A 26,152-nucleotide genomic window follows, 5' to 3' on the forward strand; every position below is an offset into this window, starting at 1 on the left:
GGCAAGAAACACTGAGGAAAATGGCGTCGGCTGATGCCTTTATACCCGAAGAACTGCCGCTATGACATCGGGTGAAGTGCAACATCAGCCGAGGCCAGACCCAGACTTTGGAATCCGGCCGACCGAAGGGCTGCCTGACGACAGGACAACCCATTTGTAAGGACTGCAGATGCATGCCTATCGGACATCTACATTTATGGTAGGTACAAAACTGTACTTTCCTGCGGTTCTACCTGCTTACTTGGATGCCTTCAACTCTGCTTCTAAGGCTCCAGACTCCCAGTCTCCGGCCCCTAAGCACCCTGATCGCTTGTATAAAGTACCAGAGGACCAGAAATTCCTGGTTAAACCACGCTTGGCGGACCCAGCTGTGATTGCCACCACTGCAGATAAGCAATCTGTACTGCTGCCTCCCTCCTATCCGCTGATAAAGATAGCACGTATATGGATAGGATGGGAAAGAACGTATACACATCTTCCACTTTGGCTTTCAGAGCCATAGATTATCAGACCCACATGACTAAGTACGCTCTAGACATAGTTTCCTTCTCCATGCTGGCATCTTTGCCTGACAGTCCCATTAAGACTGACATTACCTCCAAGCTTTCCTTGGCCCAGCAGGTAGCCAGGCACTCCATCAGATGCTGCAGAAGCATCTGCCAGATCTGCAGCATCTGCTTTTGTCCTCAGGAGGTATTCATGGCTAAGACTTCAGAATCTACCAGAGGATTTCAAGTCCAAGATCCTGGACGCCGCACTGGACCACAGTGTCCTTTTTGGTAAACAATCTGCAGACCTCTTTAGGAATCTACAGGAAAAAAAAGTAGACAGTGGGAAAGGTGTGCCGAGGTGTGCATTAAGCAGCTTCTGGTGTCCCCCATTCCCAGGTATTATAGGAACTACCTTGCTAAAGCCACCTTTGTGAGGTGTAATCCCCTGACTTCTGCCTCCTCTTCCAGATCTAGAAGGGGGGCTATAAGACCCTTCATGGCCAGACCTTCTGTTCCACCTCATCAACCCAGACAACCCTTTCAGGACAGAGGAAGCCCCAGTAATGCGTGACTGCCTCGCCCACCTACCCCTCTCGGCACACCTTTCCCACTGTCTCCCCCTTTGGCAGTCCATCACCGCAACCAATGAGTGTTAACCATTATCCAAAAAGGGTACTTCCTATTCTGGAAAGAAAAAAACACCCAGGAAAGGCATTCCATTCCCCCCCAAAAAACAGGCCCATATCATGCCACAATTTCTGGCAGACTTTCTAAAGCTAGGCACCATAGAACCTGTCCCCTCAGGACAAGAAGGAAAGGGTTTTTACTCCCATCTCTTCCTGGTCCCCAAAAAAGATGGGCCCTGGAGATCCGTCTTGGACATGTCCTATCCATATCTTCACCTTCAGGTACCCTCCTTCAAAATGCTTTCTCTCCCCACCCTGCTGCCTCTAATTCCAGCCAAAGTTTTCATGACCACCCTGGACCCAAAGGAGGCCTACCTACACATACCCATCAGGACTTCCCACAAACAGTTCCTGCATTTCTCTCGACCTTCCTCTCATTTCCAATTTGCTGCCGTGCCCTTTGGTTTATCCATGGCCCCCCGAGTCTTTACAAAGTGCCTAGCCCCAGCAATTGCCTTCTGCAGAACTCAGCGAATCCAGATTTACCCTTATCTGGATGACATACTGATATTGGCATTCCAGAGATACTCTCTCAAGACACTTACACTTCACCATGTCCCTTCTGCAGAATCTAGGCTTCACCATGAACCTTCCCAAATCTTCCCTGATCCCACGCCGGGGCAAGATGTTCCTAGGCTGCCGAATCAGAACGGACAAAATGAAGGCTTTTCTCTCACAGGACAAAGTTCTTTCTCTGTCTTCCCACTTCCAGGAAGCCCTTCTATCCCAGAAGGTGATGGCAAGGCAATTTCTCCATCTCCTGGGTTTAATGGCAGCTACCATCCCCATGTTACCACTGGCAAGAATGCACATGCGCAAGCTACAGTGGTACCTCAAAAGCATCTAGTCCCAACACCTACATCACTTAGAGCAAGTCATTCCCCTCTTTCCCTGTCTAAAGACAAATCAACTGGTGGATTCAGCAAGTCCAATTAAACCTGGGGCTGCCACTACAACTCCCCACCCCAACCCAAACAATTTATACAGATGCCTCAGATTCAGGTTGGGGAGCAACTCTTGCTTCCTACAGGATTCAAGAAAAGTGGCATCCCTCTCTACAGGCCAAGCACATCAATATCAGGGAAATGACAGCCGTCTTCTTAGCTCTAAAAACCTTTATTCCCCCTCTAGTTTCAGGTGTACTCCTGATAGTGACCGACAACACCACAGTCGTGGTACCTCAACAAACGGAGGAACAAAAGCCTATCAGCTATGCAGACTAACCCTGCTGATATGGGACCTAGCCTTTCTCCACAACCTAATCCTGCAGGCGGCCTACATTCCCTTACAGGACAACCACCAAGCAGATCTCTTGAGCAGTATTTCCTCACTGCAGCGTGAATGGATACTGAACATGGAGGTCTTCCTAGATATAGTCCACTGGTGGGGTGCTCCACAAATAGACCTGTTTGCCTCCCCCCAGAACAGGCAACTGCAGACCTTCTGCTCAAAAACCTACTCCCCTCTAGCATGGAGAGTGGACGCTTTCAGCATCTCTTGGGAGGGGAAGTTCCTTTATGCCTTCCCCCCATTCCCTCTGATTCAGAAAGTCCTCCTGAAAATACAGAAGGACAAAACAAAAATCTTTTTAGTGACTCCTTACTGGCCAAGGCAGCACTGGATCTCCCTACTTTACTAGCTAGCCAAGGGCAATCACTTCGTTACCCTACAAGGTGGACCTACTGACACAAGGCAAAGGAACTCTCCTACACCCACACTTACAGATGTTATCCCTGACTCTGTAGGTGATAGACTTTTGATCCCCTTCAGACACCACTACTCAGAGGACATGCTTTCTGTCCTAAGGGAGGCATGAAACCTACCATTAGAAAATCTTACTTGGCTAAGTGGGAAAGATTTACAAAATGGTGTCTGCACAAGGGAAGGGACCCTTACTCTGCTGAGGTCCCCCTGGTTCTGCCTTACGTGTGCTAACTTATTAAAAGTGGACTCTCTTATTCTTCTGTAAAAGTACACCTTTCGGCTGTATCAGCGTACGTGTCACTTGACCCCCCCCCCTTGCTAGCCAGGCTCAATGTAAAGCTCTTCCTTAAAGGGGTCTCACACATGACACCACCCTCTTCCTTACATATGTGTACATGGAGGACAGTCCTGCTGGTAGTTATCACTTCAACCAGTAGGGTGTCAGAGTTGCAGGCCTTAATGGCCTGTCCCCCCTACACCATCTTCCACAAAGACAGAGTAACCCTGAGAACCAATCCCTCCTTTATAACCAAGGTGGTCAATTTCTTGTCTCTAAACCAATCTGTCCATCTACCCACTTTCTTTCCTACCCCCACTAATGAAGGGGAGAGGATTCTGCACTCCTTGGACATGCACAGGCAACTAAGGTTCTACCTGGACAAAACCATACCATTAGGAAAACAACTAACCAGCTCTTTGTCTCCTTTCACCCCAGAGCCCTGGGTAATGCAGTTTCCAAGCAAACCATCACAGGCTGGATAAGGAAAACTATTTGCCTCTGTTACTCCCACCATGGAAAGGAACCTCCAATGGGAGTAAAGGCCCATTCCACTAGAGCTGTGGCTGCCTCCAGTGCCTTCATGAAAGGTCTAGACATGGCATCCATAATGGAAGCAGAAACATGGGCCACTATCCACACTTTCACCAAACATTACAAATTTGACCAAGTTTCCAGAGCTCGGACAGGATTCGTCTGGGCAATCCTGCAGGGATTTGTAGAATCCTCTTCCACTACCACCACCCACTCATCTGCATAAGCTGTGGTACGCTCCCACAACTAGAATACTGAAACATAGGAATAGAAGGACTTAGAATACTTGTGTAAAATCTGACCATAGCCATAGATGTCCTTCTCTTCGATGTTCCAGTATTCTTTCCCACCCACCATTTCTCCAAGTCATTTTCCTTTACCTGGCCTACATACACTACAGTAGGCCACCAGGTCACACACCCAAAAAAAACACTAGCATTCCTCCTGCTTGGCCTTATTCTCTGCCTGCTGGCCTTCAAGTTCTGAAGATTGTGCATACAGACATCACATTTAAGGCCCCTGGTTTATGGCTGTATGTGTGCCATCCAATACACACTGCAACAGCCAAGCTGAAGCTTTTGTATAGGAGCCGATGTACAGGTCGCCTGAGGGCAGGAAATACCACAACTAGAATACTGCAACATGAAAGAGAAAGACATCTATGGTTATGGTAAGATTTTACACAACTATTCTTTCATAAGACTCAGATCCAGTTGGGGGTTTTCTCCACTCGGGCCCCTCTGGGATCTGTGAGCATTTCCCTCCAAGCGGAGTCTCCTTCTCCAATCCATCTCTCAGTATTGGAATCCCAGTATTGTAGCCATCTGAGAGAGCTGGGGTCAGGTATGAAGAGCTACCCCTCCTACTCCGACTGTCGCCCTGATGTCCTGTGCTGCAGTGTCATTAGATTGCAGTGGGTCTTGGATCTGGGGGTAAGAGTTTGGCTCCAACCACAGCAGAACCGTCTCTTCCACTTGGTGCTTCGGCAGTGGACAGCTAGAGTTAGATTCTACCTGGAACCCATGGCTTAGAGATTTCTGCCCTTTCTTCTTCAGTAGCTCACTTCCTGTGGAACTGGGGAGGGATTCACCGGGTCCTTCAGCATTCCAAGTTGTGGAAAGGCCCTTCTATTGTCATATCCAGTCTCTTTGAGCTATGACACTTCCCACTGACCGCCCCCCTTGGATCAGAGACTTGAGCTTGTCATGCCTGGCCAGAGTCAACCCATCCAGATAAGCCTCCAAACTCTTCCCCTAGAGGGTGCTCCCTCTTCGTCCGAGACTTCTCCTGAGCATCCCACATAAGAGGATATGCAAAAGGAGGCACATTAACTCCCCTTTGGAGCCCATAACTGAGGACACAGATTTTGATGAAGGGGAAAGATCCCCCAGATCACCACTGGGGGGCATTTCCTTTGGAGACATTTTAGAGATACTGAGGTTGAGAAGTGGTTGGTTGGCCCAACCTCCTTCCTCAGAAGAGTCCACATTTTTAGAGGCTTTCGGGATGGGCCCATCTACATCTTGGTTAGCCCCCAGCAGATGAGCTCATGGATTTGGTGTCCCACCGGGCCTGGAACGAGCTGGACTCTATTAAACCGATTCTTAAATGTCCGGATAAGTTTTTATCTCCCCCTTAAGGAGAGACCATATTGGACCAAGGGTATTCTGGTTGATGCCATGGTTGTGGCAGCAGCTACCAAAAAGGAGTTAGCTGAGCAGAGCTCCACTGTCCCTCCACCGAACAGGGTGTCTGGAGCGATGGGCACGTTTGGTAATCTCATTTATGCCTTGGCCACTTTCTTGCTGAGAGTGTTAAACTATCTGTCACACTTTACTCAATTGCAGAGGGAACTGGTGAAGGACCTCTCAGACTCTCTAGCAGAGATCATGTCAGTAGAGGGCTTCAAGAAGGTCCCCCCCCGACTTTCATCTTTGTGCATTCCTTCTGTGAGGCTTATCTCCCAGTCCATGGAGGGTGCCTCACATGCAGCTGGCTCAGGCATTGCTATTCAAAGACATGGGGTTTGTGATTTTGTGGAAGCCTTTATGGATCCTTTGTCAGTACTGTGTTTGGTGGGTCCTCTGTTTTCAGGCCGTCTGTCAAAGAGCAACTTACTCGCAATGGAGTAGGAGGGAAAGACTTTGTGTGCCATCGAGGTCAAGTTTTCAACTCCTCAGCGCACTTTTTCTAGAAACCAGCACAATGGAAAGAAAACCTGGTTCTGGAAATCTCCGGGGTCTTCCCAGGATCAGTGCAGGGATTCCCTCCTCTAGAGGCAGAAGAGGAGGTTTTGATGGGAGATGCTACCCCAGGGGCAGAGGCGGTCCCGTAGGATCAGGACTTCAGAGAGCCATTCCCTGATGGGGCCCCATCAGTGCTCCTGAAGCCCTGGCTGACTACTTATCTCTGGAGGCAGTAAGGGGTTGTTTATCTCTGCAGCCTACTTCCTGGACTGATGTAGTGCAAAACAGTTGGGTGCTAAAGATTATATCCAGAGGTCATTGTGTCCCCTTTCTCCTGCCTCCACAAGGGAGGTCAAAGAGACTCCCCGATGTTCCACCTAGTCAGAGGGAGTTCTCAGTAACAGAGATTCTAAATCTGCTGCAAAAAGAGTCACCCAAGATGTCCAAATTGAACAAAAAGGATTTGGAACTTACTCTTGCTTCTTTTAATTGCCAAAGAAAACTAGGGACCTGAATTCCATTTTGGATCTAAGCAAATTGAATTTGCTCGTAAAGAAGGCAAAGTTTGAAATGGTTATGGTCTCATTCATTCTCCCGCTGCTGCGGAAGGACAATTGGATGTGTTCAGTGGACTTAAAGGATACGTGCTATCACATCAAAATAGACAGATGCTCCAGAACTCATTTGTGCTTCCAGCTGGGAGCCCGTCACTTCCATTTCGAGCTCTGTTCTTTGGACTCACCACAGCTGCCAGGGTGTTTACCAAATGTATGGCAGTAGTCACAGCTCACTTGAGACTGCAAGGTCTCTGGTGTTTCCATATCTAGGTGACTGGCTCTTCACTGCCCCAAACAGGCATCAAGTATTTCAGGCCAGGGATTACTACTTCCACCTTGCCAACCATCTGGGTATCACCATAAACCTGACAAAGTCAGATCCATCCCTGCTTCAAAATTTAGAATTTATAGGAGCTTCCTTGGACACAGTGAATCAGATTGCACCTCTACCCAGTCATTATATTCAGACATTGAGAGATCATGTTCGAGCCATCCAGTTGTCCCTGCTGGCAAGGCTGATATTCAGACTCTTGGATCTATGGCAGCTGCCATTCCCTTAGTGCCTCTAGCAAGGTATTTTATGTGAGTGCTTCAATGGGCCCTGGCTGCTCAGTGGTCTGTTCTATACAAGTCTCTATCTGTTCCTATCAAGTTGACTTCATTGTGCAGAAAGCATCTCCAATGGCGTCTGCTGTTGGATGACCTGTCGATCAGCAGACCTTTCCTCCTTCCTTCCTTCTCAGCCATGGAGACCAAGGATGCTTCCCAGTTGGGTTGAGGGCGCATTTCAAGGGAAAGATGGTCCAAGGCACGTGGTCACACATAGAGACCAGGTTGCATATCTACGTTCTGGAGATGATAGTAGCCCTGCTCATGTTGCAAGCTTTTCAGGATGCTCTCCCTCTAGGAACTATTTTGATTCACACAGACATGTCAATGGTGTAGTACATCAGTAAACAAGGAGGAACCTGCTCTTACCCATTGTGCAGAGAGGCCATGTGGGTCTGGGAATGGGCACTGTCCTCAGACCATTTTCTGCTTGCAGCTCGCATACTGGGGAGATCCAGAGTTGTGGCAGACAAGCTCATCAGGTCCATTATGACCCCTTACAAGTGGTCCTTCAACCAGTCAGTAGTGAACTTGATCTTCAGCCAGTGGGGCCATCTCTCAACAAGTGCAGCAACTACTTCACTCTTATCTCTCCTCTGGGGGAGTCCCTGAGGGATGCTGTTGTTTGAGTGGCCCTCCCTGTCTCCTGTATGCTTATCCCCACTACCTTTAATCCCAAAGTTTCTACAGAAAGCAAAATGTCTGAAGATCTCAGTAATCCTCATTGCCCTTACTGGCCTTATGAGACTTGGTTCCCCTTCCTCTGGTCTCACCTGAAATATCCTCCATGGATACTGGAACCTAAGCAGGACCTTCTTCTTCACTCTATAAAAGGTTTTTCACCCCAATCTGATATCCCTGAAACTGACTGCTTAGTTTTTCCACTTCCATTGATTGTCCGAAGGTCTAAGCTTTTCCCTTGCCTGAGGCATTCTTGGTAGCCGGTTTCTGGGAGCTAGAATAAAGTCTGTAGGAGTAAATAGAAGAGATTTGCCTTCTGGGCCTCCAAAGAAAACATTGATCTCTTTTTCAGTTCCAATATCAGCTGTCCTCCTCTTCCTTGTATCTCTTCTCAAAGGAGGAGGGAGTTTCTCTGCTGTCAAACTTCCAATTGGCAGCCATCTCTAACTTCCATTTGGATAATGTTTTTAGTTCCCCCCTGTAACCTCCAAATTGTGCAAGGCCGCCTTGAAAGAAATCTCCCTCCTCAGGCCTCCAATTAAAGACCCTTCCCCACCATGGGATCTTACAAGGCTCAACTCTAAAAGCTTTTGAACCAGCTATGTGTGACTTAAAGTTTCTTTTATGGAAGACAGTCTTTCTTATTGCCATCACTTCAGCAAAGATAATTTCTGAGATCCAGGTGTTGTCTTCTAAGCCTCCTCACATCATCTTCCATGAAGATAAGGTGGTCCTTCATACTAGTCCCTCCTTGATGTCCAAGGTAACTACAGAATGCAGCCTTAGTCAGACCATATCACTACCAGTTTTCTTCCCAAATTTTTCTATTGAAGGAGAATGTTTGTTACATCTGCTTGATGTTCATAGTCAGTTATGTTTTTATCTTCGTAGGACAAAACCTTTTTAAAAATCAGACCAATTATTTGTGCCTTTCTCACAGAACTAGCTAGGTCATGCAGTTACAAAAGTCACACTTGCTAAATGGATAACCCTGATTTATGCCAAGAATGGATTACAGTTCCCTCGCTGTCCTAAGGCCCATTCAACTAGGTCTATGTCTACCTCATCTGCATTTTCTTCCTGGGCATCTTTAGACGATATCTGCTGCAGCCACTTCGTCGAAAACTCATAGCTTTGTGATACATTACAAATTTATAAGCTATGTACTTACCATAACTTGGTATCTGTGTTGTCTTCTTTCATTCCTCCTCAACTTCCCTCGCAGCCATTCCCCTACCCAGTGCTTTCGAAGACACGGAGAGAACTTTTTAGGAACTTATGTTCCTGGTTTTGAGCCTTTGGTTCTTGATTCGCCTTTCCTTCTATTTTTTCTGCCGTCTATAAGCTATTGTACAGCAAATGTGATCTGAGGTAGTTAGGCAGAGGACAGGATATTATGGGAAGTGGGAGGAGCTTGAGATGTGGATTCTAGTCTGTAAAAATGCAGCCAAGTCTGATCCAAGGGGTGGATCCATAACCCAACAGTGAGGAGGAATGAAAAAAGACAACACAGATACCGAGTTATGTTAAGTACATAACTTAAAATTCCTCTCCACTTCAATAGTTATTATTCCCAGGGGCTGTACAATTCCATTTTCCCTTCTTCCAAAATGGAGACTAGTTCTTAATGTTCCACCCAGTCAGCAGGAACTAGCAGTAGGAAAAATTTCAAAGCTACTAGAAAAAAGCAGTTATCCAACTGGTCTGAAAGACCAGTAAGGATTCTTTTAATTTCCAAAGAAGTCGCATTTTGGACCCGAGCTATCTAAACCAGTTTGTGAGACAGACAAAATTCCAGATGGTCACAATTCAGTCCATTTTGCCTCTGTTGGGGATGGACACTTGTATGTGCTCAGTAGATCTCAAGGACACATGCCATCACATAAAGATAGAGAAACGTTTGAGGAAATTTCTCTGTTTCTGGTTGGGAGTCAATCATTCTCAGTTTAGAACACTACCTTTCAGTCTCACCACAACCCCCAGGGTGTTTGCCAAGATGTTGGCAGTAGTAGCAGCACAACTCCATCTGCTGAGGTTCCAGGTCTTCCCATACCTAGATGACTGGCTTCTAACAGCTACCTCAAGTCTAATGTCTAATGTTGTGTCAACACAGAGACCTCTTGCAAGTACTTGAGAATCTTGGTATCACCATCATTTGGGGAAACGGTTAACACACCCCTGTTCAAACACTAGAATTAATTGGATGCCACCTAAATACAGTCTCTCAAATAGTTAGCCTCCTCCGTCACAGAGTACTTTCCATCTGGATGACAGCATCAGCTGTACTGAGACATCTCCCCCAGCAAGATTAATGCTATGGATCCTAGGCCTAATGGCATCCACTGTACTACTGGTACCCTTAGCAAGCTTCCACATGAGAATTCTTCAGTGAACACTGGCTGTAAAGTGGAATCAGAATAATCATCCTCTCCATGCAAAGATAAGGATCAGTCCAGTATGCAGAAACCATGTATCATGGTGGACATCATCTCCTTCCCTCATTGAAGGTCTCCCCTGTATAGGCATCATCAGTTCCTCCATAGCCTCTCTTAAAATTTCAAAATCCTTCTTAAAGAGTACCTTCCTTCTCATTCCACGTGTTAGAGATCCGATGCCTCCTTGGGGCATTGCTATTATGCCGAAAACTTTGACACAATCTCCCTTTGAACCAACAGCATCAGCAGAAGTCAGATTTCTCTCTTGGAAAGCTAAGCTATTTTTTCTGGTAGTGATTACATCAACTAAAAGAATTTCAGCATTACAAGCCCTTTCTGCTAAACCACCCTATCTGATCTTTCATAAGGGCATGATATGGTTACTTTGAGAACTAATCCTTCATTTTTACTGAAGGTGACAGCTCAGATGATTTAGTGGTAACTCGCTGTGGCTATGGGGTGCAGGGTCTTTGGTTCAATACTTGCTAGGGCTGATTATTTTATACTGAGATAGTATAGTGGTAAGAGGGCCAGCTTTACATGCAGGTGTTCACAGTTTGAGTACCAACACAGGCACTTTATTTCCCCCCCCTCCCCACCAAAAGGGCAAATATCTATCCCAGCAGAGTGCTGCCCCCATGACATCTCAGATGCTCAGGTAAGAGCCGCCCTCTCCAGAGCAAAAAACACAGCATCAATGGGACCAGACGGTGTCCCAGGCTGCGTCCTACATGAACTCCAAGAAGAGCTAAACCCAAACATAAAACTACTGTTCAATCTCAGCCTTACCACAGGATATGTACCCAAAGAGTGGCGTACAGCAACAGTGGTCCCTCTCCACAAAGGTGGTGCCTTAACGGATCCTGGAAACTATCGCCCCATAAGCCTGACTAGCTTGGTCTGCAAAGCTATGGAAAGGATCATCATGGACCTCATAAATAAAGATATTGGGGACCTACAGACACTGGATCCTACCCAGTTCGGCTTTGTTAAGGGCAGATCCTGCCTCTTAAACCTGGTTGATTTCTTTGAAACAGTCACCAAGGCCATTGACGAGGGGAAGGTGGTCCACGCAGCCTACCTGGACCTCGCAAAAGCCTTCGATACAATACCCCACTCGGGCATTATAGATAAGCTCGCCAGCTTAAATATCAACCCCTATGTCACTAGATGGGTTGCAAACTGGCTCAAGGACAGAACCCACATGGTTAGAATTGCTGGAGCCATGTCAGACTCTAAACCAGTTACAAGTGGAGTCCCACAAGGCTCAGTCCTGGGGCCTCTCTTGTTCGGTATATATTTCTCGGAGGTACAGGCCAACACGGAAGGACTGTGGCTGACCAAGTTCGCAGATGACTGCAAACTGGGCGCCATAATTGACGCTCCAGCCAACACAAGCATCCTCCAAAAGGGCCTCATAGAAACAGACAACTGGTGCCAGAGCCATGGCCTCAAGCTAAATGCCAAAAAGTGTATAGTCATCCCCTTTGGCAAAAACAAAGTGCCCACAAATTACCACATAGGTGGTAGTCCATTAAGTATGGAAGAAGTAATTAGGGACCTGGGGACCGAAGTTGGTAGCAATCTCTCATTTGACAACCACATGGCCAAAGTGGTTAGAAAAACATTTTATATAGCTCACCTAATCATGAAGGGATTCACATCTAGATCAGGGGAGGTCATCGTGCCTCTTTACTCATCCCTCATCAGGCCCATAATTGAGTACAATGCCCCTTTTGGGATGTACCTTACCAGACACCTGCAGCAACTGGAAAGACCCCAAAAGTACCTCACCAAGAGGATAAAAGGGCTCAAACAGATGCCATATGCTGCCCGGTTAAAGAAACTCCAGCTCTACTCAGTGGCATACCACCTGCTCAGAGGCGATCTGTGCCTGATGTATAAAGCCATGTCCAACCCGGAATTAATGGACATGCTGCCCCTCAGAAAATCCAAATCCCATCGAGCTACGCGCTCGAGAGATATGAACTTCAGCACTGAAATAAATAAGACATGCTGGAGGGACAGATTCATAACCCAGAGGCTCCCATCACTCTGGAATAAAATCCCAGTCCAGGTTAGGCAGAGTCCCTCATTGACTCTCTTCAAGAGGAATCTTGATGAGTGGATGGGGGATCGTAGGTTTACCCCGGGTATCACTTCTGTGTCACTGTTAGACAGAGGCACAGTATACTAACCTCAAAAAAGGGCATAGCAGAATTAATTTAAAATGGGTGGCGAAAGCCAAACACACTCTGGCTAGGCTTATAAATGCCCTAAGGCAGATAGCCTAGTATGAACCTATGAATCTAATTTGAATCTATCTGTTCATTTGCCAGTTTTCTTTCCAAAATTTTCCAGTAAAGGGGAGTAGATCTTACATACTTTGGACATTCATCTCTAGTTATGGTTTACCTACACAGGACAAGACCCTTCATAAATCTAATAAATTGTATCTTTCCCAGTGCAGAAATCGGGGAAAGCAGTTTCCAAAGTTAAATTTTGAGAGCCAACTGGATAGAGTATTTTGTTCGTGTATACAAAGAAAGGCTTATCATTATCATCCAAACCAACAGCGCATTAAGCCACAGCAGTAGCTACTTTAACAGCATTTACTAATTGACTTCCTTTTGATGGCATCTGTGCAGCAGCTACTTGGTCAGTACTGCACACCTTGATTGTTCATCCAGTTTTAATGGGAAGGAAAGGTCGTGTTCATCCTTGGGCTCCACCATTCTCTGGAATGCCCTTCTATGAATCCACCCATGCCTTAGTGCTTGGGAATCTGTTCCACTGTTGAATTGGATGAAACTAGACAACATTTGATGCAAAAGTTATGTACTCACCATAATGATAGTCATGTTTTCTGCTTTTCAACTGATTCAACATTTCCTCCTGCCATCCCCCTCCAGATTGCCCCCTTATTCTGGAGGACTGGGTTATGATTATGATTACTCCTTAAAAAAGCTTATTGTACTATGTTTCATGGCCTTGGAATATGTTACTTCCTCATACAAAATATTGTGTTAGCATTAGTCATGTCAGTATGTAGACAAGGCAAACTCGATTTGAGGTGTTGCGGTGGAGCACAGGGGAGTATGAGTAAGGGAGGAGTTTGAACACTATAGCAAAGTCTTCCTAGTCTGTGCCAAAGTCGTATCTGACAACCCACAGTTGAACCAGATGAAAAGTAGACAACATGGATCTGCCATTATGGTGACTAGATAACTTTCATTTTCTGAAGATGTGCATTCCTTCTGCACCTGTGTCTTTGAAACATGCCATGGTGTTGCTACTTTGAAAAGGGCACCTCCTCCAGTTGCCAGTCATTTTGAGAACATATCTTCCATGATAGCTCTTAAACCCCCCAGGCCTACTTCCTCAACATTCACTGTGTTCTGCTAGTCTGTCTGTCCAGCAGGACTGTAAAGGCGTGGCAGGTATTCACAAAATAGCAGATATGGTCCCAGGTATCTTCAGAGACTTGGGAGTACTTTTTTTCACTGCTTGACTCTTTATGGCCATGCTGTTGACCCTTCCTCTCTGGGCCTAGTTTGAGCCTCAGCTGTCCTTTCTTGGATCACTGTTGCAGTATTACTAACATATGAGATATCCTTCCAAGGATGGCCATACATCTGCCCAGCATACTAAAGCTTGTGCATCTTCCTCTTATGTTGCATGTCTGACATATGACCTCTTCCTGAAGGAGCCAAGAAGTACAGAAGGGATGTATGAGTGCAGATTACCTCATAACTTTGTTGTAGCCAGCCTAAGTAATGAACTTTCACTTCAGCTTCAGTCAGTCAACCGTGTGATTTGTGCCTCTTTTTCAGCAGTTGGGCATATAAGTGCCACCACTGGAATTCTTCTTCATCTCTTGAATTTATGCTTAAAGGTTTTGTACATATCATCAAAAAGAGGAAAATGTGACAGTGGAAGGCAAATTTCTCACAGGGACCATCATTCAAAGTGTATTTTTGGTTAGAAGCTGAAGGGACCATCATTCAAAGTATCTTTTTGGTTAGGAGCCGAATGCGACTATAGGGATTGTTCTGCTTGTCAGTTGTTTATACTTGAGTCTGTGTAGCTGTCTGCATTAAAAAATTACCTGGATGATCAAAAGCTTAAGCAGCTCTTCCAAGGTAAAATGGCTTCTTGAGTCCTTGTCTTCTGACATCCTGCTGATGCTGAACAAGTCTGAAGAAAAAAAAGCTCGATACTTCTGCTGTCCATTCAGACCTGGATGTCTCTGTCGTGCCTCATGGTGCAACCTTGCTCCATTTGGTTCATGCAGCTACTCCCTCTGTTGTGACCCCGTTGAAGGCTGATATGATGCAGCCATCTCACGTCTGTCATGTCTAACCAGTTATCCACTACTGCTGAGAAGGAGCAATCTTAGGTTATTATTTATGAGGACCTGAGGGTATACTGGGAAGAAGTTCCCATTTCCTTTGTCAAGGCACATCAAGGCTCAGATGCATCTTGTTTTTGTACAGGCAGATGTCTCAGTTACGAAGCAGCTGAAGACCAAACATACTATGTGATGTTAATCTTCTTTCCATTCATCACTGATTGGTTCAGTTCTGAGCTCTTGGAACAGAGTCGGCCTTTTTACCAAGCTCGCACCAGCCAAAAAAAAATCTCGAGCTAAGTTTCTACCCAGAATGCCCTTCTCCCTGTTACATCTGATCTCGTTTGCCACATAGCCGTAAAGCCGCATTTCAGCCGAGCTCTCAGCTAAGTGGAACTTTATTTCATATTTTACATCTTTCATTGGGTACAGTGTCATTACCATAGGTTACACCATTCCCCTTTCTTGTCAGCCAAATCTTCCAAGAAAACTTCCCGATTTGCCACCCAGTCAAAGGGAAGAAGCAGCTTCAGAGATTATAAAGCTGTCTCAAAAAGGAGTCATCCAACCAGCCCCACCAGACCAGTGTGGATCTGTTTTTTACTTGAGATTCTTTTTGGTGCCAAAAAAGACAGGGGACTGGAGACCCATTTTGGATCTCAGCAGCTTAAGTCTGTCACCCAAACCAAATTCTGGTTGGTTACGGTTCAGTCCATTCTTCCATTTTTAATAGAAGGTGATTGGATGTGCTTAATAGATCTCCGGGATGTGTATTACCACATTAAGATGGACAAACGCTCCAGGAGTCTGCTTCACTTCTGGCAAGGGACCAGTCATTATCAATTTCATGCCCTGCTGTCCGGTCTCTCTACAGCCCCCAGAGTGTTCATGAAATGCATGGCAGTGGTCACAGCTCACTTGAGACTAAAAGGATTCCGGGTGTTTCCATATCTGGAGGACTGGCTCCTCACCGCCCCCATCGAGCATCTTCTGGTAACAGCACTGCATTATACTCTCTCTCTCTCTCTGGCAAAATTGTTGGGAATAACGATACATTGGGAAAAATCAAACCTTACTCCAACACAACAAATAAGAGTTCACTGGAGCAATGTTCAGTACTCAGTCCTGTCTGATATCACTCCTAATTCACAGACTCCATTGATTCAGGCTTCAGCTCCGAGTGATATTCTCTCAAACAAAAGTCTCAGCAAGGGAAGATGTTAAGTTGTTCCATCTCACCTTCATTCTTGCTGTTTGGTTTTGGAGCCGATCCTCTGCTCCAACTCGGCATACTTCTATAGCTCAAGAGCTATTTATTGGCTTGAGGCTAACCCTGATCCTAGAATGCCCAGCGTCAGCTACCCAGATCTCGTTTGCCACTTCAGCTGCGAGGTTGCTTCGTTACTGGCTCAGGCTTAGTATAGTTTTTTCTATTATTATTGTTGTTTATTCTTCAAAATTTAACAAGTTTTTGTCTATATAGTACTTTATCCCCTTATTGCCTTTTCTTGTGTGTTGTGCTTTGTTGGCCATCGCTCCATACTCGCAGGCCTTTCTGTTTCCTCTGAACTCTTTTAAATTAGAGAGTTCTCCCCCCCTTAGGACAGCCGTTTAAGTTAAAGGCTCTCCTTTCCTTTCTTTTTTTGTAAAAAAAAAAAAAAAAAGCCTGTTTGCTTCTTAGTTTAGTTGTTGAATATGTCTAAAGAGACCAAAGTTTCTGTATTTAAAAAATGTGACTCATGCTGTCAGAAAATGTCTCTGACAAATGGGCACACTAGCTGTGTTTATTGTGTAGGGGCTGTGCACCTGCAGGACTCCTGCTCTATCTGTCATGCATTTAGTCCAAGGGTCCTGCAGGAGCGCAAAAACAAATTAATCCTTCAAGGATTATTGAAACCACAGGATTCCCCGGCTAAAGGTTCCCAGCCAGTGAAATCCTCTTAAGTCTGTCAAGCCATCGGCTCCATCTTCGGAACCGACTCTTGGGCTTGAACAACCAAGTTTGTCGGTGTGGACTAACATCGACAAGGCAACCTCGGCTCCAACTGCTACCTCGGAGCCGTCTCTGAGCCACAAGTGAGCAAGGTCTTCTTCATTGGCGCCAATCTGCTCAGTGCCACAGTCACCCTTACTAGGAAATGAATGCAGTCATCACTCTTCATCCCACTCCTCTCGATCCTCTAGGTTATTGGATCAGGACGTGGAGAGAGTAGTCAGCAAGTTGCTTAAATCACAGGCCCTTGCGAAATTGCTTTCCGGACCACCTCAGCAGGTTGCGGCTCCATCCGCCTCTATCTCCATTCCTCCTCTGACTACATTTAGTTCGGAGCCGGGGACATGGACGCACTGATAGTAAAACTGACTGTGCCAATCACCTCCTCTTCGGTTCCTACATTGGCTCCGATCACCTCGATTGTTCCGTCCATCGAGGGATCTGGGCGCCAAAGCTCTCTTGTCGGCTCCAAGGTGGGAAGTGACATTGGACCCTTGTCCGACCCCTCTCTCCCTCTCGGAGCTTCGGCGCAGGTGAGCTCGGCTCCCACATCGGCCTCGGAGCCATCGCCCACGATGCGGAGAAGGACTCCCGTCTCTTTGGAGCCTGAGCTTTCTTTGCTTCGAGGTCTGGATGCCTTCGAAGTCATACGCAGTGTGCTGTCCCCTAAAACAGCTCTATTATCAGCCCCATCCCTCATGGTGTCTGTGCCAACCTTTGCTCCTCCTCTGGCCCAGAAGTATAGGGAACCTATGCCCCAGGACACCCCATTGGGTGACCCCTCTTCTTCCGAGGCCTCTGCTGATCACTCAGAGGTGCCTCCCCGGAAGAAGAGGTGCAAGAGGAAGCACCTAGACTCCCCTGAGTCTGTCATCTCAGATACAGACCTGGATGAATCGGAAGGGTCCCCCAGGTCCCCCTCAGAAGATGTTTCCTTTTCGGGCATCCTTGAAAGGCTTAGGAAGAGGGGTGGCTGGTCTTCCCTAGCCCCTACCAAGGATAAGTATGTATACCTGGAGGCATTCAGCTCCTGACCCTCCACCTTTCGATCCACTCATGTCTGTAGTGGCTTGAAAGGCTTGGTCACCTCTGGATTCTGTGGATCCTACTTCAAGAAGACCAAATAAATTCATAACAGCTCCCCAGGACAAACAATTTCTCACTAAAGGTGTGCTAGTTGATGCCATGGTGGTAGCAGCAGCCACCAAAAAAGAGTTAGCAGAAACTTCTTCATCTGTCCATCCACCAAAGAGTCTTGGACAATGGACAGATATGGGAAGCGAATGTTTTCCTCCGCGACCTTCTCCATGAGGTCCCTGAATTATCTCTCTCATTTTACATGACTTCAAAGGGATCTCCTAAAAGAGCTTGGAGATGCCCTGTAAGATCCTACAGCTGAGGGCGCATCAGCCAAAATAGCTTCCCAGCTTGCGACTCTTAATTCAGTAGTCAACTCCTCTATGAGGCTTATTTCCTATGCAGCCGATGGAGCGAGCAGAGCCGCAGGTACAGGAGTGGCTCTCAGGAGTCATGCTTGGCTGCGGCTGTGTCAATTTGTGGAACCCTTTTGAGTGTCCTTCACAAATACTCCCTTTGATGGCTCCTTGCTTTTTGGGCCTCAGGTGAAAGACACGCTTACCAGGTATGAGCAGGAAAGCAAGACTCTCTCTGCCGTGGGAGTGTGTTTTCCCACTCCCAACAGACCTTATCCCAAAGGTCAGAGGGGTGGAAAGATGTGATTTTGAAAATCCCAGGGACCCTTGCCTGACACACGTGGTGATTTTTCCCCAAGGGGCAGAGGGGGAAACAACAACAATGGCAGACGCCGCTGTCGTGGCAGAGGGGGACCGCAAAATCAGGGTGAGAGAGAAACTTTCTCTGCCAAATCCCTCCAGCATCCCTGACTGGTTTCCTGACTGCTCACCTCTGGAGGCAATTGGGGGAAGACTTTTGCTGTACCCAAAAGCCTGGCAAAATATGACGAGACAGATGGGTACTATCTATTATATCCGGAGGTTACAAAATTCCCTTCTATCAATCCCCTTTAGAGTCAAAAAAGTTCATCCCAGATGTCCCACCCAATCTAAGGGATCAACCAGTCATTCAAGTCTCAAAACTGCTAGAAAAAAGAGCCATTCAGGAAGTCCCCCGCAGACCAACTAGGATCCGGAACTTACTCAAGATTCTTTTTAGTACCAAAAAAGAAGGGACTGGAGATCAATACTGGATCTCAGCAGATTGAACAAATCTCTACAAAAAGAAAAGTTCCGGATGGTAACACTGCAGTCCATTCTCCCTTTTCTGGGTCAGGAGAATTGGATGTGCTCCATAGATCTTCAGGATGCATACTTCCATATCAAAATGGACAGACGCTCCAGGAGATTTTTTCACTTCCGGGTAAGGGCCAGTCAGTACCAGTTCAGAGCTCTGCCTTTTGTCTCATCACAGCCCCCAGGGTGTTCATCAATTGTATGGCAATAGTCACGGCTCACCTGAGACATCGAGGATTCCAGGTGTTTCCCTATCTAGATGACTGGCTCCTGAATGCTACCACTAGGCATCAATTCTTAGAGGCACAGGATTATACAATATCAACCTGCACCCAACTAGGCATTACAGTAAATTTTGAAAAATCTGCCTTGTTGCCCTGTCAATCTGTCACATATATAGGAGCAGAATTAAACACAAAACAGATGTTTGCAAGATTACCCCAGGAAAGAGTTTTCTCTATTCGCCAACAAATGTCACTTCTAATGCAGAGTAGAAAGATTCAAGTCAGACATGTCCTGCAAGCTCTAGGCTCCATGGCAGCTGCCATTCTTCTTGTTCCATTAGCGCGTTACCACATGAGAATCCTTCAGTGGCTTCTCTTCATGCAGTGGTCCTTCCAGGAGCTACCTATGTCTTACATGATCCTGATTACAGAAACATGCAAAAGACACTTATCTTGGTGGATGGTCTCCCCACTGGTGATGCACAGCAGACCTTTCATTCAACCCCCTCCGGTAGCCACAGTGAACATGGACGCCTCCTTGATAGGGTGGGGGGGGGCATTATCTAGGCAGGACAGTCCAAGGCACGTGGCAACCTCACAAGTACCATCTGCATATCAATATCCTAGAGATGAGAGCGGTGCTCCTAGCATTGCAAGCTCTTCAAGATTCTCTTCCTTTCAGGACTGTTGCATTCCAAACAGACAACATGTCAGTTGTGTGGTACATCAACAAGCAGGGCGGGACCAGGTCCCTAACCCTTGTGTCGAGAAGCCCTCAGACTATGGCAATGGGCGACTTCCTCGCAATGTTTTCTGACAGCAACGCACATCCCTGGGAAATCCAATGTAATAGTGGACAGGCTCAGCGGGGCTATTCTCATGCCTCACGAGTGGTCTCTGAATCAGGAATTTGCGGACCTTATCTTCCGCAAATGGGGCCAGCCTTGCTATGATCTAGTTGCCACTTCCCTCAACAACAAATGCAGCAGCTACTTCTCCCTGCTTCCTCCTCCAGGTCAAACTCCCAGGGGTGCTGTAGTCCACGATTTGCCTCAGGGACTCCTTTATGCATTTCCCTCTTTTTCCCTAATTCCAAGACTCATACAGAAAGCAAAATCGTTGGGTTGCAAAATGATTCTCATTGCCCCCTATTAGCCTCGACAGATATGGTTTCCGTTCCTGCACCTCCACCTTCTAGACCAGCCTTGGATTCTGGTCCCAGTGCCAGATCTTTTGATTCATCAGTCAGGCAGGTTACACCAATCCCTTCAGACTCTCAAGCTCACAGCTTGGTTACTCCACTTCCTACCTTAGCCAGGCTTCCAAGTATCTCCCCAGCAGTTCATGATATTATTGTTTCCTCCCATAAGTCAGCTATGAGAAAGACTTATGCTAGCAGATTAAAAAGATTTTCTTACTGGGCAGACTCTAGAAACTTAGACCCCTTTTCAGCCCCAGTCCATCAAATTCTAGAATTTCTAGCAGAGCTTTTTGAGTCTGGTGTGGCTGCTGCTACCATCAAGGTACAACTGGCTGCTATATCTAATTTTCATATTGGAATTCTTAATTCTAGCATTATGTCTCATAAGCTCTGCAAAGCTTTCATGAGAGGAACATCTCTTCTTAGACTCCCAGTGAGGGATCCACCTCCTCCTTGGGATCTCAATTTAGTTTTCACTTCTTTGATTCTACCTCCCTTTGAACCAGCAGCTTCATGTCCCTTAAAATTTCTTTCTTGGAAACACTTTTTCTGGTTGCTATTACCTCAGCTAGACATGTTTCAGAAATCCAAGCACTTTGTGTTCGTCTTCCATATGTGGTGTTTCACTAAGATAGAGTTTCTCTGAGAACCAACCCATCCTTCATACCAAAAGTCTATTCAGAAAACAATTTAAATCAATCCATGGATCTCCGTCTTCTTTCCCAATCATAGCAACAAGGCAGAATACAGTCTTCACCAAATGGATTTGCACAGACAATTGTGTTTTTACCTCCAAAGGACTAAAGGGCTAAGAAAGTCAGACCAGTTATTTCTCTCCTATGCTCACAATAAACAAGGTCTTCCAATTTCTAAGGTGAACTTATCCATTGCCTTTATTTATCATTTAAGACATAAAGATGTACCTGCAAAACCAAAAGGTCATTCTACTAGAGCATTAGCCACTTCTGTAGCCTTTCAGTCTAAATTGCCCATAGACTCCATTTGTGCAGCTGCCACTTGGGCAAATCCTCGTACCTTTATCTCTCATTACAAAGTGGATGTGGTCTCCTGGAGCAGGGCTTCCTTTGGTTCCACTGTTCTGAAGTCTGATGTTCTTCGTGTTTCACTGTTGCAGTCATTACATTTGCGTTATCTGCTTTGCAGTAGTCCTCAGTCAGCCTGATTAACAAAGTCTTGGGTCCTGCCTTGGTTGCTGTCCCTTCTTCCATGACATTAGGTCGTCGGGTATAAAACTTGCAGCTGACGCCATTACATCAGTCTTTCTTGCTGTGCGGTGCTTGAAGCAGAAGAAATTCACAAGTGCCGGTCTCCCGACTCCTGAAATTTTCATTTTTGAGTTTCAGAACCAAAGTCTTTAACTAAAGCTAAGTACCCCTTTGGGGGAAACTTTTTCTTGCTCCTTACCGAAGTCAGTAAAAGTTAATAATTGCATTACTTGTGGAAAGCAAATACCTCACAAAGATTTTCATTCGTACTGTATTCCTTGCCTAGGCCCTGACCACAACGTGCCTTGCTGTCGGTTTTGCGCTTTATTTAAACAGCGCACTATCCATCGTCGGTATATTTTTGCTTCTAAATATTTCGGTTCTCTGTTTAATTATCCAGAAATGTCATCGGTTAGCCTTCCAACTACTGGGATTCTGAAAAAATGCAAAGATAAAGACAGAGACAGGCCGCCGAGGTCCAAAGCTGCTGACGATGCTTCTCCTAAGCCAGTCGACAGTTCGCCGGTACTCAGTGAGACGCTTTTGCAGCCCCTGATACCCGCTACTTCTGACTCGCAGGCCTCTGCTGAAGCCCATTCGGAGTCCAGTATGCTGTGAGATACTTCAACTTTGGAACCTTGGATGGGTCCAGAGCCACTGTGCAGACACCGGCTTCTGAGGGTTTATTCAGGGCTACGGACTTGTATATTAAACCAACACCTCCTTCTTCATTTAGGCCAAAATCTTGAACCATGCCTAAGAAACCGACGCCCAGGCCGCATGCTCAGGCCTCAATGCCTAAAAAACAAATGATAATGGCTGAAGATCTTATAACTCTAATCAGGGGAAGCCAACCTCCCCTTTCTAAGAGACCTAGGGCTGAAGTTGTTTATGAATCTTCTGAACAGGATTCTGATTTTTCTGATTCCTCTGATGATCTGGATTTGCCCTTATCTACATATGAGGATTCTGATGCAGAGGACTCTATTCCTTCTGCTTCCCCTCCAGAGGATTTTCCTTTTGGTGAAACGTTACATATTGTAAGGGAGCATTTCCACTTCGAAAGCCAGGATTTTTCTGATTCTAAAAAGAGGCTTAGTGATTTCTTACTCCTGCCTCAGCATAGGCCTTTAGCTATACCTCCTGTACTAGACATTGTTGATGATACCTTTTCAGAATCTAGTTTGGCCCCTGATTCTTTGCCTCCTGCTCCCAGAAAACCTGACAGATATTACAGGGTTCCTGATTGTCACAAGTTCCTTTTTAAAAATCCTATTGCGGATCCAGAGACTGTTTCACAGGGACCCGAGGGCATTAAGGCTTATACTGCTACATATCCTACCCCCTCTGATAGAGACTCCAGGGTGCTGGATAGATGGGGTAAGAAAGTTTACACTTCTGCAATCTTGGCCATTAGGGCTTTAAACTGCCAGTTTCATATGTTAAAATATCAACAACATGTTATTGGATTGCTTAATCAGAAAATGATGTTAATGCCTGACTGTGCTGAAAATAAGGATTTACATGATTTAATGCATTCTGCTGAACAGGTTGGAAAACATACTTTGCAATGTGGATTTGGTTCATTAGAGGCCTCTTGCAGGGCTGCTGTTACTGGGTCTGTGCTCAGAAAGCATGCTTGACTTAAGGAGCAATCTTTGCCAGATCATGTTACAGCTAATTGCCGGATGCTTCCTTAAATCAGGACCGGTTGTTTGGCAACAAGGCTGAGGAAGTTCTTAAAAAGATGGAAGATGAAGCTAAATCTATGAAAACTGTTAAAGATTTCTTACAAGTTCAGCCTCCTAGATTTAGTAGGCACTGGCTCTCTAAAAATTGGTCCTTTCCAGCCCCTTCCAGGTCTTCTCAAGCCAAACCCAGACCTTAGCAGAAACCCCAGGTTTCAGTCCCAAGGGACACACAAGACTAGGCAGTGGGGGGTTTCCGCACCCAAACCTGTGAGCAGCAAGACTCCCACTATGGAAAACTGTTTCAGTGACTTGCTTTTAAGACTTCCAAGCACTTCCCAACTGAATGCTCCTTTAGGCGGAAAGATTAGTCTGTAGGCCAAAAACTGGGAACTCATTACCCAGGAGAAATGGGTTCTAAATATAGTGTCCCAAGGATACAGATTTAATTTCCACACGTTACAAACACCAAGCGTGTGGCCAGATCTACCCCCAAATCAGTGGGCAGAGGCCCAAAATCAGGTACTCTCTCTTTTAAACATGGGGGCTATTCAGTTGGTACCGGAAGAGGAAAAGGTACAAGGTTTCTATTCGAGACTTTTCCTGTTACCCAGAAAAGGCAATACATGGCTTCCTATCCTGGACCTTTCCATTCTAAACACCTTTCTGGTGATTCCAAAAGTCAAAATGCTGACTCTTCACCAGCTGCTTTCTATGCTAGGCAAGGATGCATGGTTGGCAACACTGGACTTAAAAGAAGCATACCTGCACATCACTATCAAGGAGTCTTGGAGAAGATACCTACACTTCAAAGCAGGCTACATGCACTATCAGTTCTCTGCACTGCCCTTTGGCTTATCTACTGCGCCCAGGGTATTCACAAAATACCTATCTCCAGTCATTGCATTTTGCAGGCAAAGAAATATTCAAATATACCCATACCTGGATGATTGTCTAATTCAAGCAGAAAGCAAGTGCATTCTCTTCAATCAGCTGGCCTTTGTTCAAAGGGTACTGACTTGTGTGGGGTTCACCATAAACAAAAAGAAATCCCACTTGGTACCTTGTCAACAAATTATATTCCTGGGAGCAAGCTTGAATACAACTTCCCAGATGGCTTTCCTCATGCCAAAGAAATGGTTACATTTGACAACTTACTTCAAACAAGTGGCCACAAAAACCCATCTATCTGCAAGGCAAATACTGCAAGCCTTTGAGTTCATGGCCTCATGCATTCTTCTAATTCTGTATGCAAGGCTGCATATGAGGAAACTACAATGGTATCTCAAAAGCCTATGGTGTTAACATTCACAGGATCTGGAAGCAAGGATTCCTGTCATACCTTGCCTATGCCTAGAGTTCCTTTGGTGGGCAGAGGCCTGCCACCAAAACAAGGGACTACCATTCACATTACCCCTGCCAAACAAATCTTAACAGATGCATCAGACTTTGCATGGGGAGGCTCACCTGGCAGGGAAGTGCATTCAAGGCAAATGAAACCCAAATCAAATGCACCTGCACATAAATCAAAAGGAAATGTTAGCTGTACAGAATGCCCTGACAGCCTTCAAGGACCACATTCTTCCAGGACAACTAATGGTAAAGACAGACACCACCACTGTCATGTGGTACATAAATAAGCAGGGGGGTACACATTCTTACCCCCTCTGCAGACCAGCCATGGCATTGTGGAACACAGCCTTGAGCTACCAAGTGAATCTGCAAGCTCATTTCCTGCCAGGAAAATTAAATACACTGGCAGACGGACTAAGCAGAAACCTCATGGACCCACACAAATGGAAACTGGAACCAAGGATTTTCAACATGTTGACAAGCAAATGGGGGAGTCCAGATATAGACCTGTTTGCCTCCCCCCAGAACCATCAACTGGGCACATTTTGCACAAGTATTCCCCACAACGTGGTTGCTCTATCCTTCTGCCTTTCCTCCTCTGCCTCTGCTCTCCAAGGTACTACTAAAGATCAAACAGGACAAGGCAAGGATGATTTTAATTGCACTAGACTGGCCTCGCCAACACTGGTACCCACTCTTGCGCAGTGTGTCATGATTGGCTCCATGGCACCTGCCTCAGACTCCTTCCCTGTTGTCTCAGCAGGAGAACATGATTCTGCACCCTCAGCTGCAAACCCTGAACCTAGCAGCCTGGCTAATTACCTAATCTCTCCTTTACCATCCCTCAGTAAATCAGTGATGGATATAATTTTAGAGGCAATGAGGCCTAGTACTAGCAAATCCTATGCTGCAAAATGGAAAAGATTCTGTGCTTGGAACTAATCTCAAGGAATGAATGCAGCAGTGCCCAATTTACCTCAGATTCTACAATACTTAAATGAGATGCTTCATAAGGACTTGTCTTTTTCCTCCATCAAACTTCATGCCTCAGCCATTTCAGCTCATTATAGCACAGAGCCTCCCCTCTTCTCTCACCCACTGCTCAAGCAGTTCCTCAGAGGGGCCAAAAATCTAAGGCCAGCCAGGAGAGCTCCAACACCAGCCTGGGATCTTAACTTTGTCTTGGAGAAACTCACTCTTCCTTCCTTCGAGCCCAGCATCTACTGCAGATTTAAATTTTCTTTCCTGGAAAACAGCTTTCCTTTTGGCAGTCACTTCTGCAAGAAGAGTATCTGAATTGCAGTCCCTTATGGCAGTGGAACCTTTCATCATCTTTCATGCGGACAGGGTGTCCCTCAGAACCAATCCCTCCTTCATGCCCAAGGTGGTATCCAGTGTGGCTCTTAATCAGTCCATTCATTTGCCTACCTTTTTTCCTAACCCACAGAACAAAGGGGAACGGATACTGCACTCTTTAGATGTGCACAGGCAGCTTAGATTCTACTTGGACAGGACTAAACCTCAAAGGAAATCTGAACAACTACTGGTGTCATTTGCTGCAGGGACAGAGGGGAAAGCTATTTCAAAACAAACCATTTCAAAATGGATAGGCCACTGCATTAATTTCTGCTATAAGCACCATGGAAAACCTTATCTCCCAGGGCATCAGACGCCATTCAAACAGGG

The sequence above is a fragment of the Protopterus annectens genome, chromosome 4.part0 (genome assembly GCF_019279795.1).
Source record: "Protopterus annectens isolate FY-2018-M chromosome 4.part0, PAN1.0, whole genome shotgun sequence".
In the NCBI taxonomy this organism is placed as follows: Eukaryota; Metazoa; Chordata; order Ceratodontiformes; family Protopteridae; genus Protopterus; species Protopterus annectens.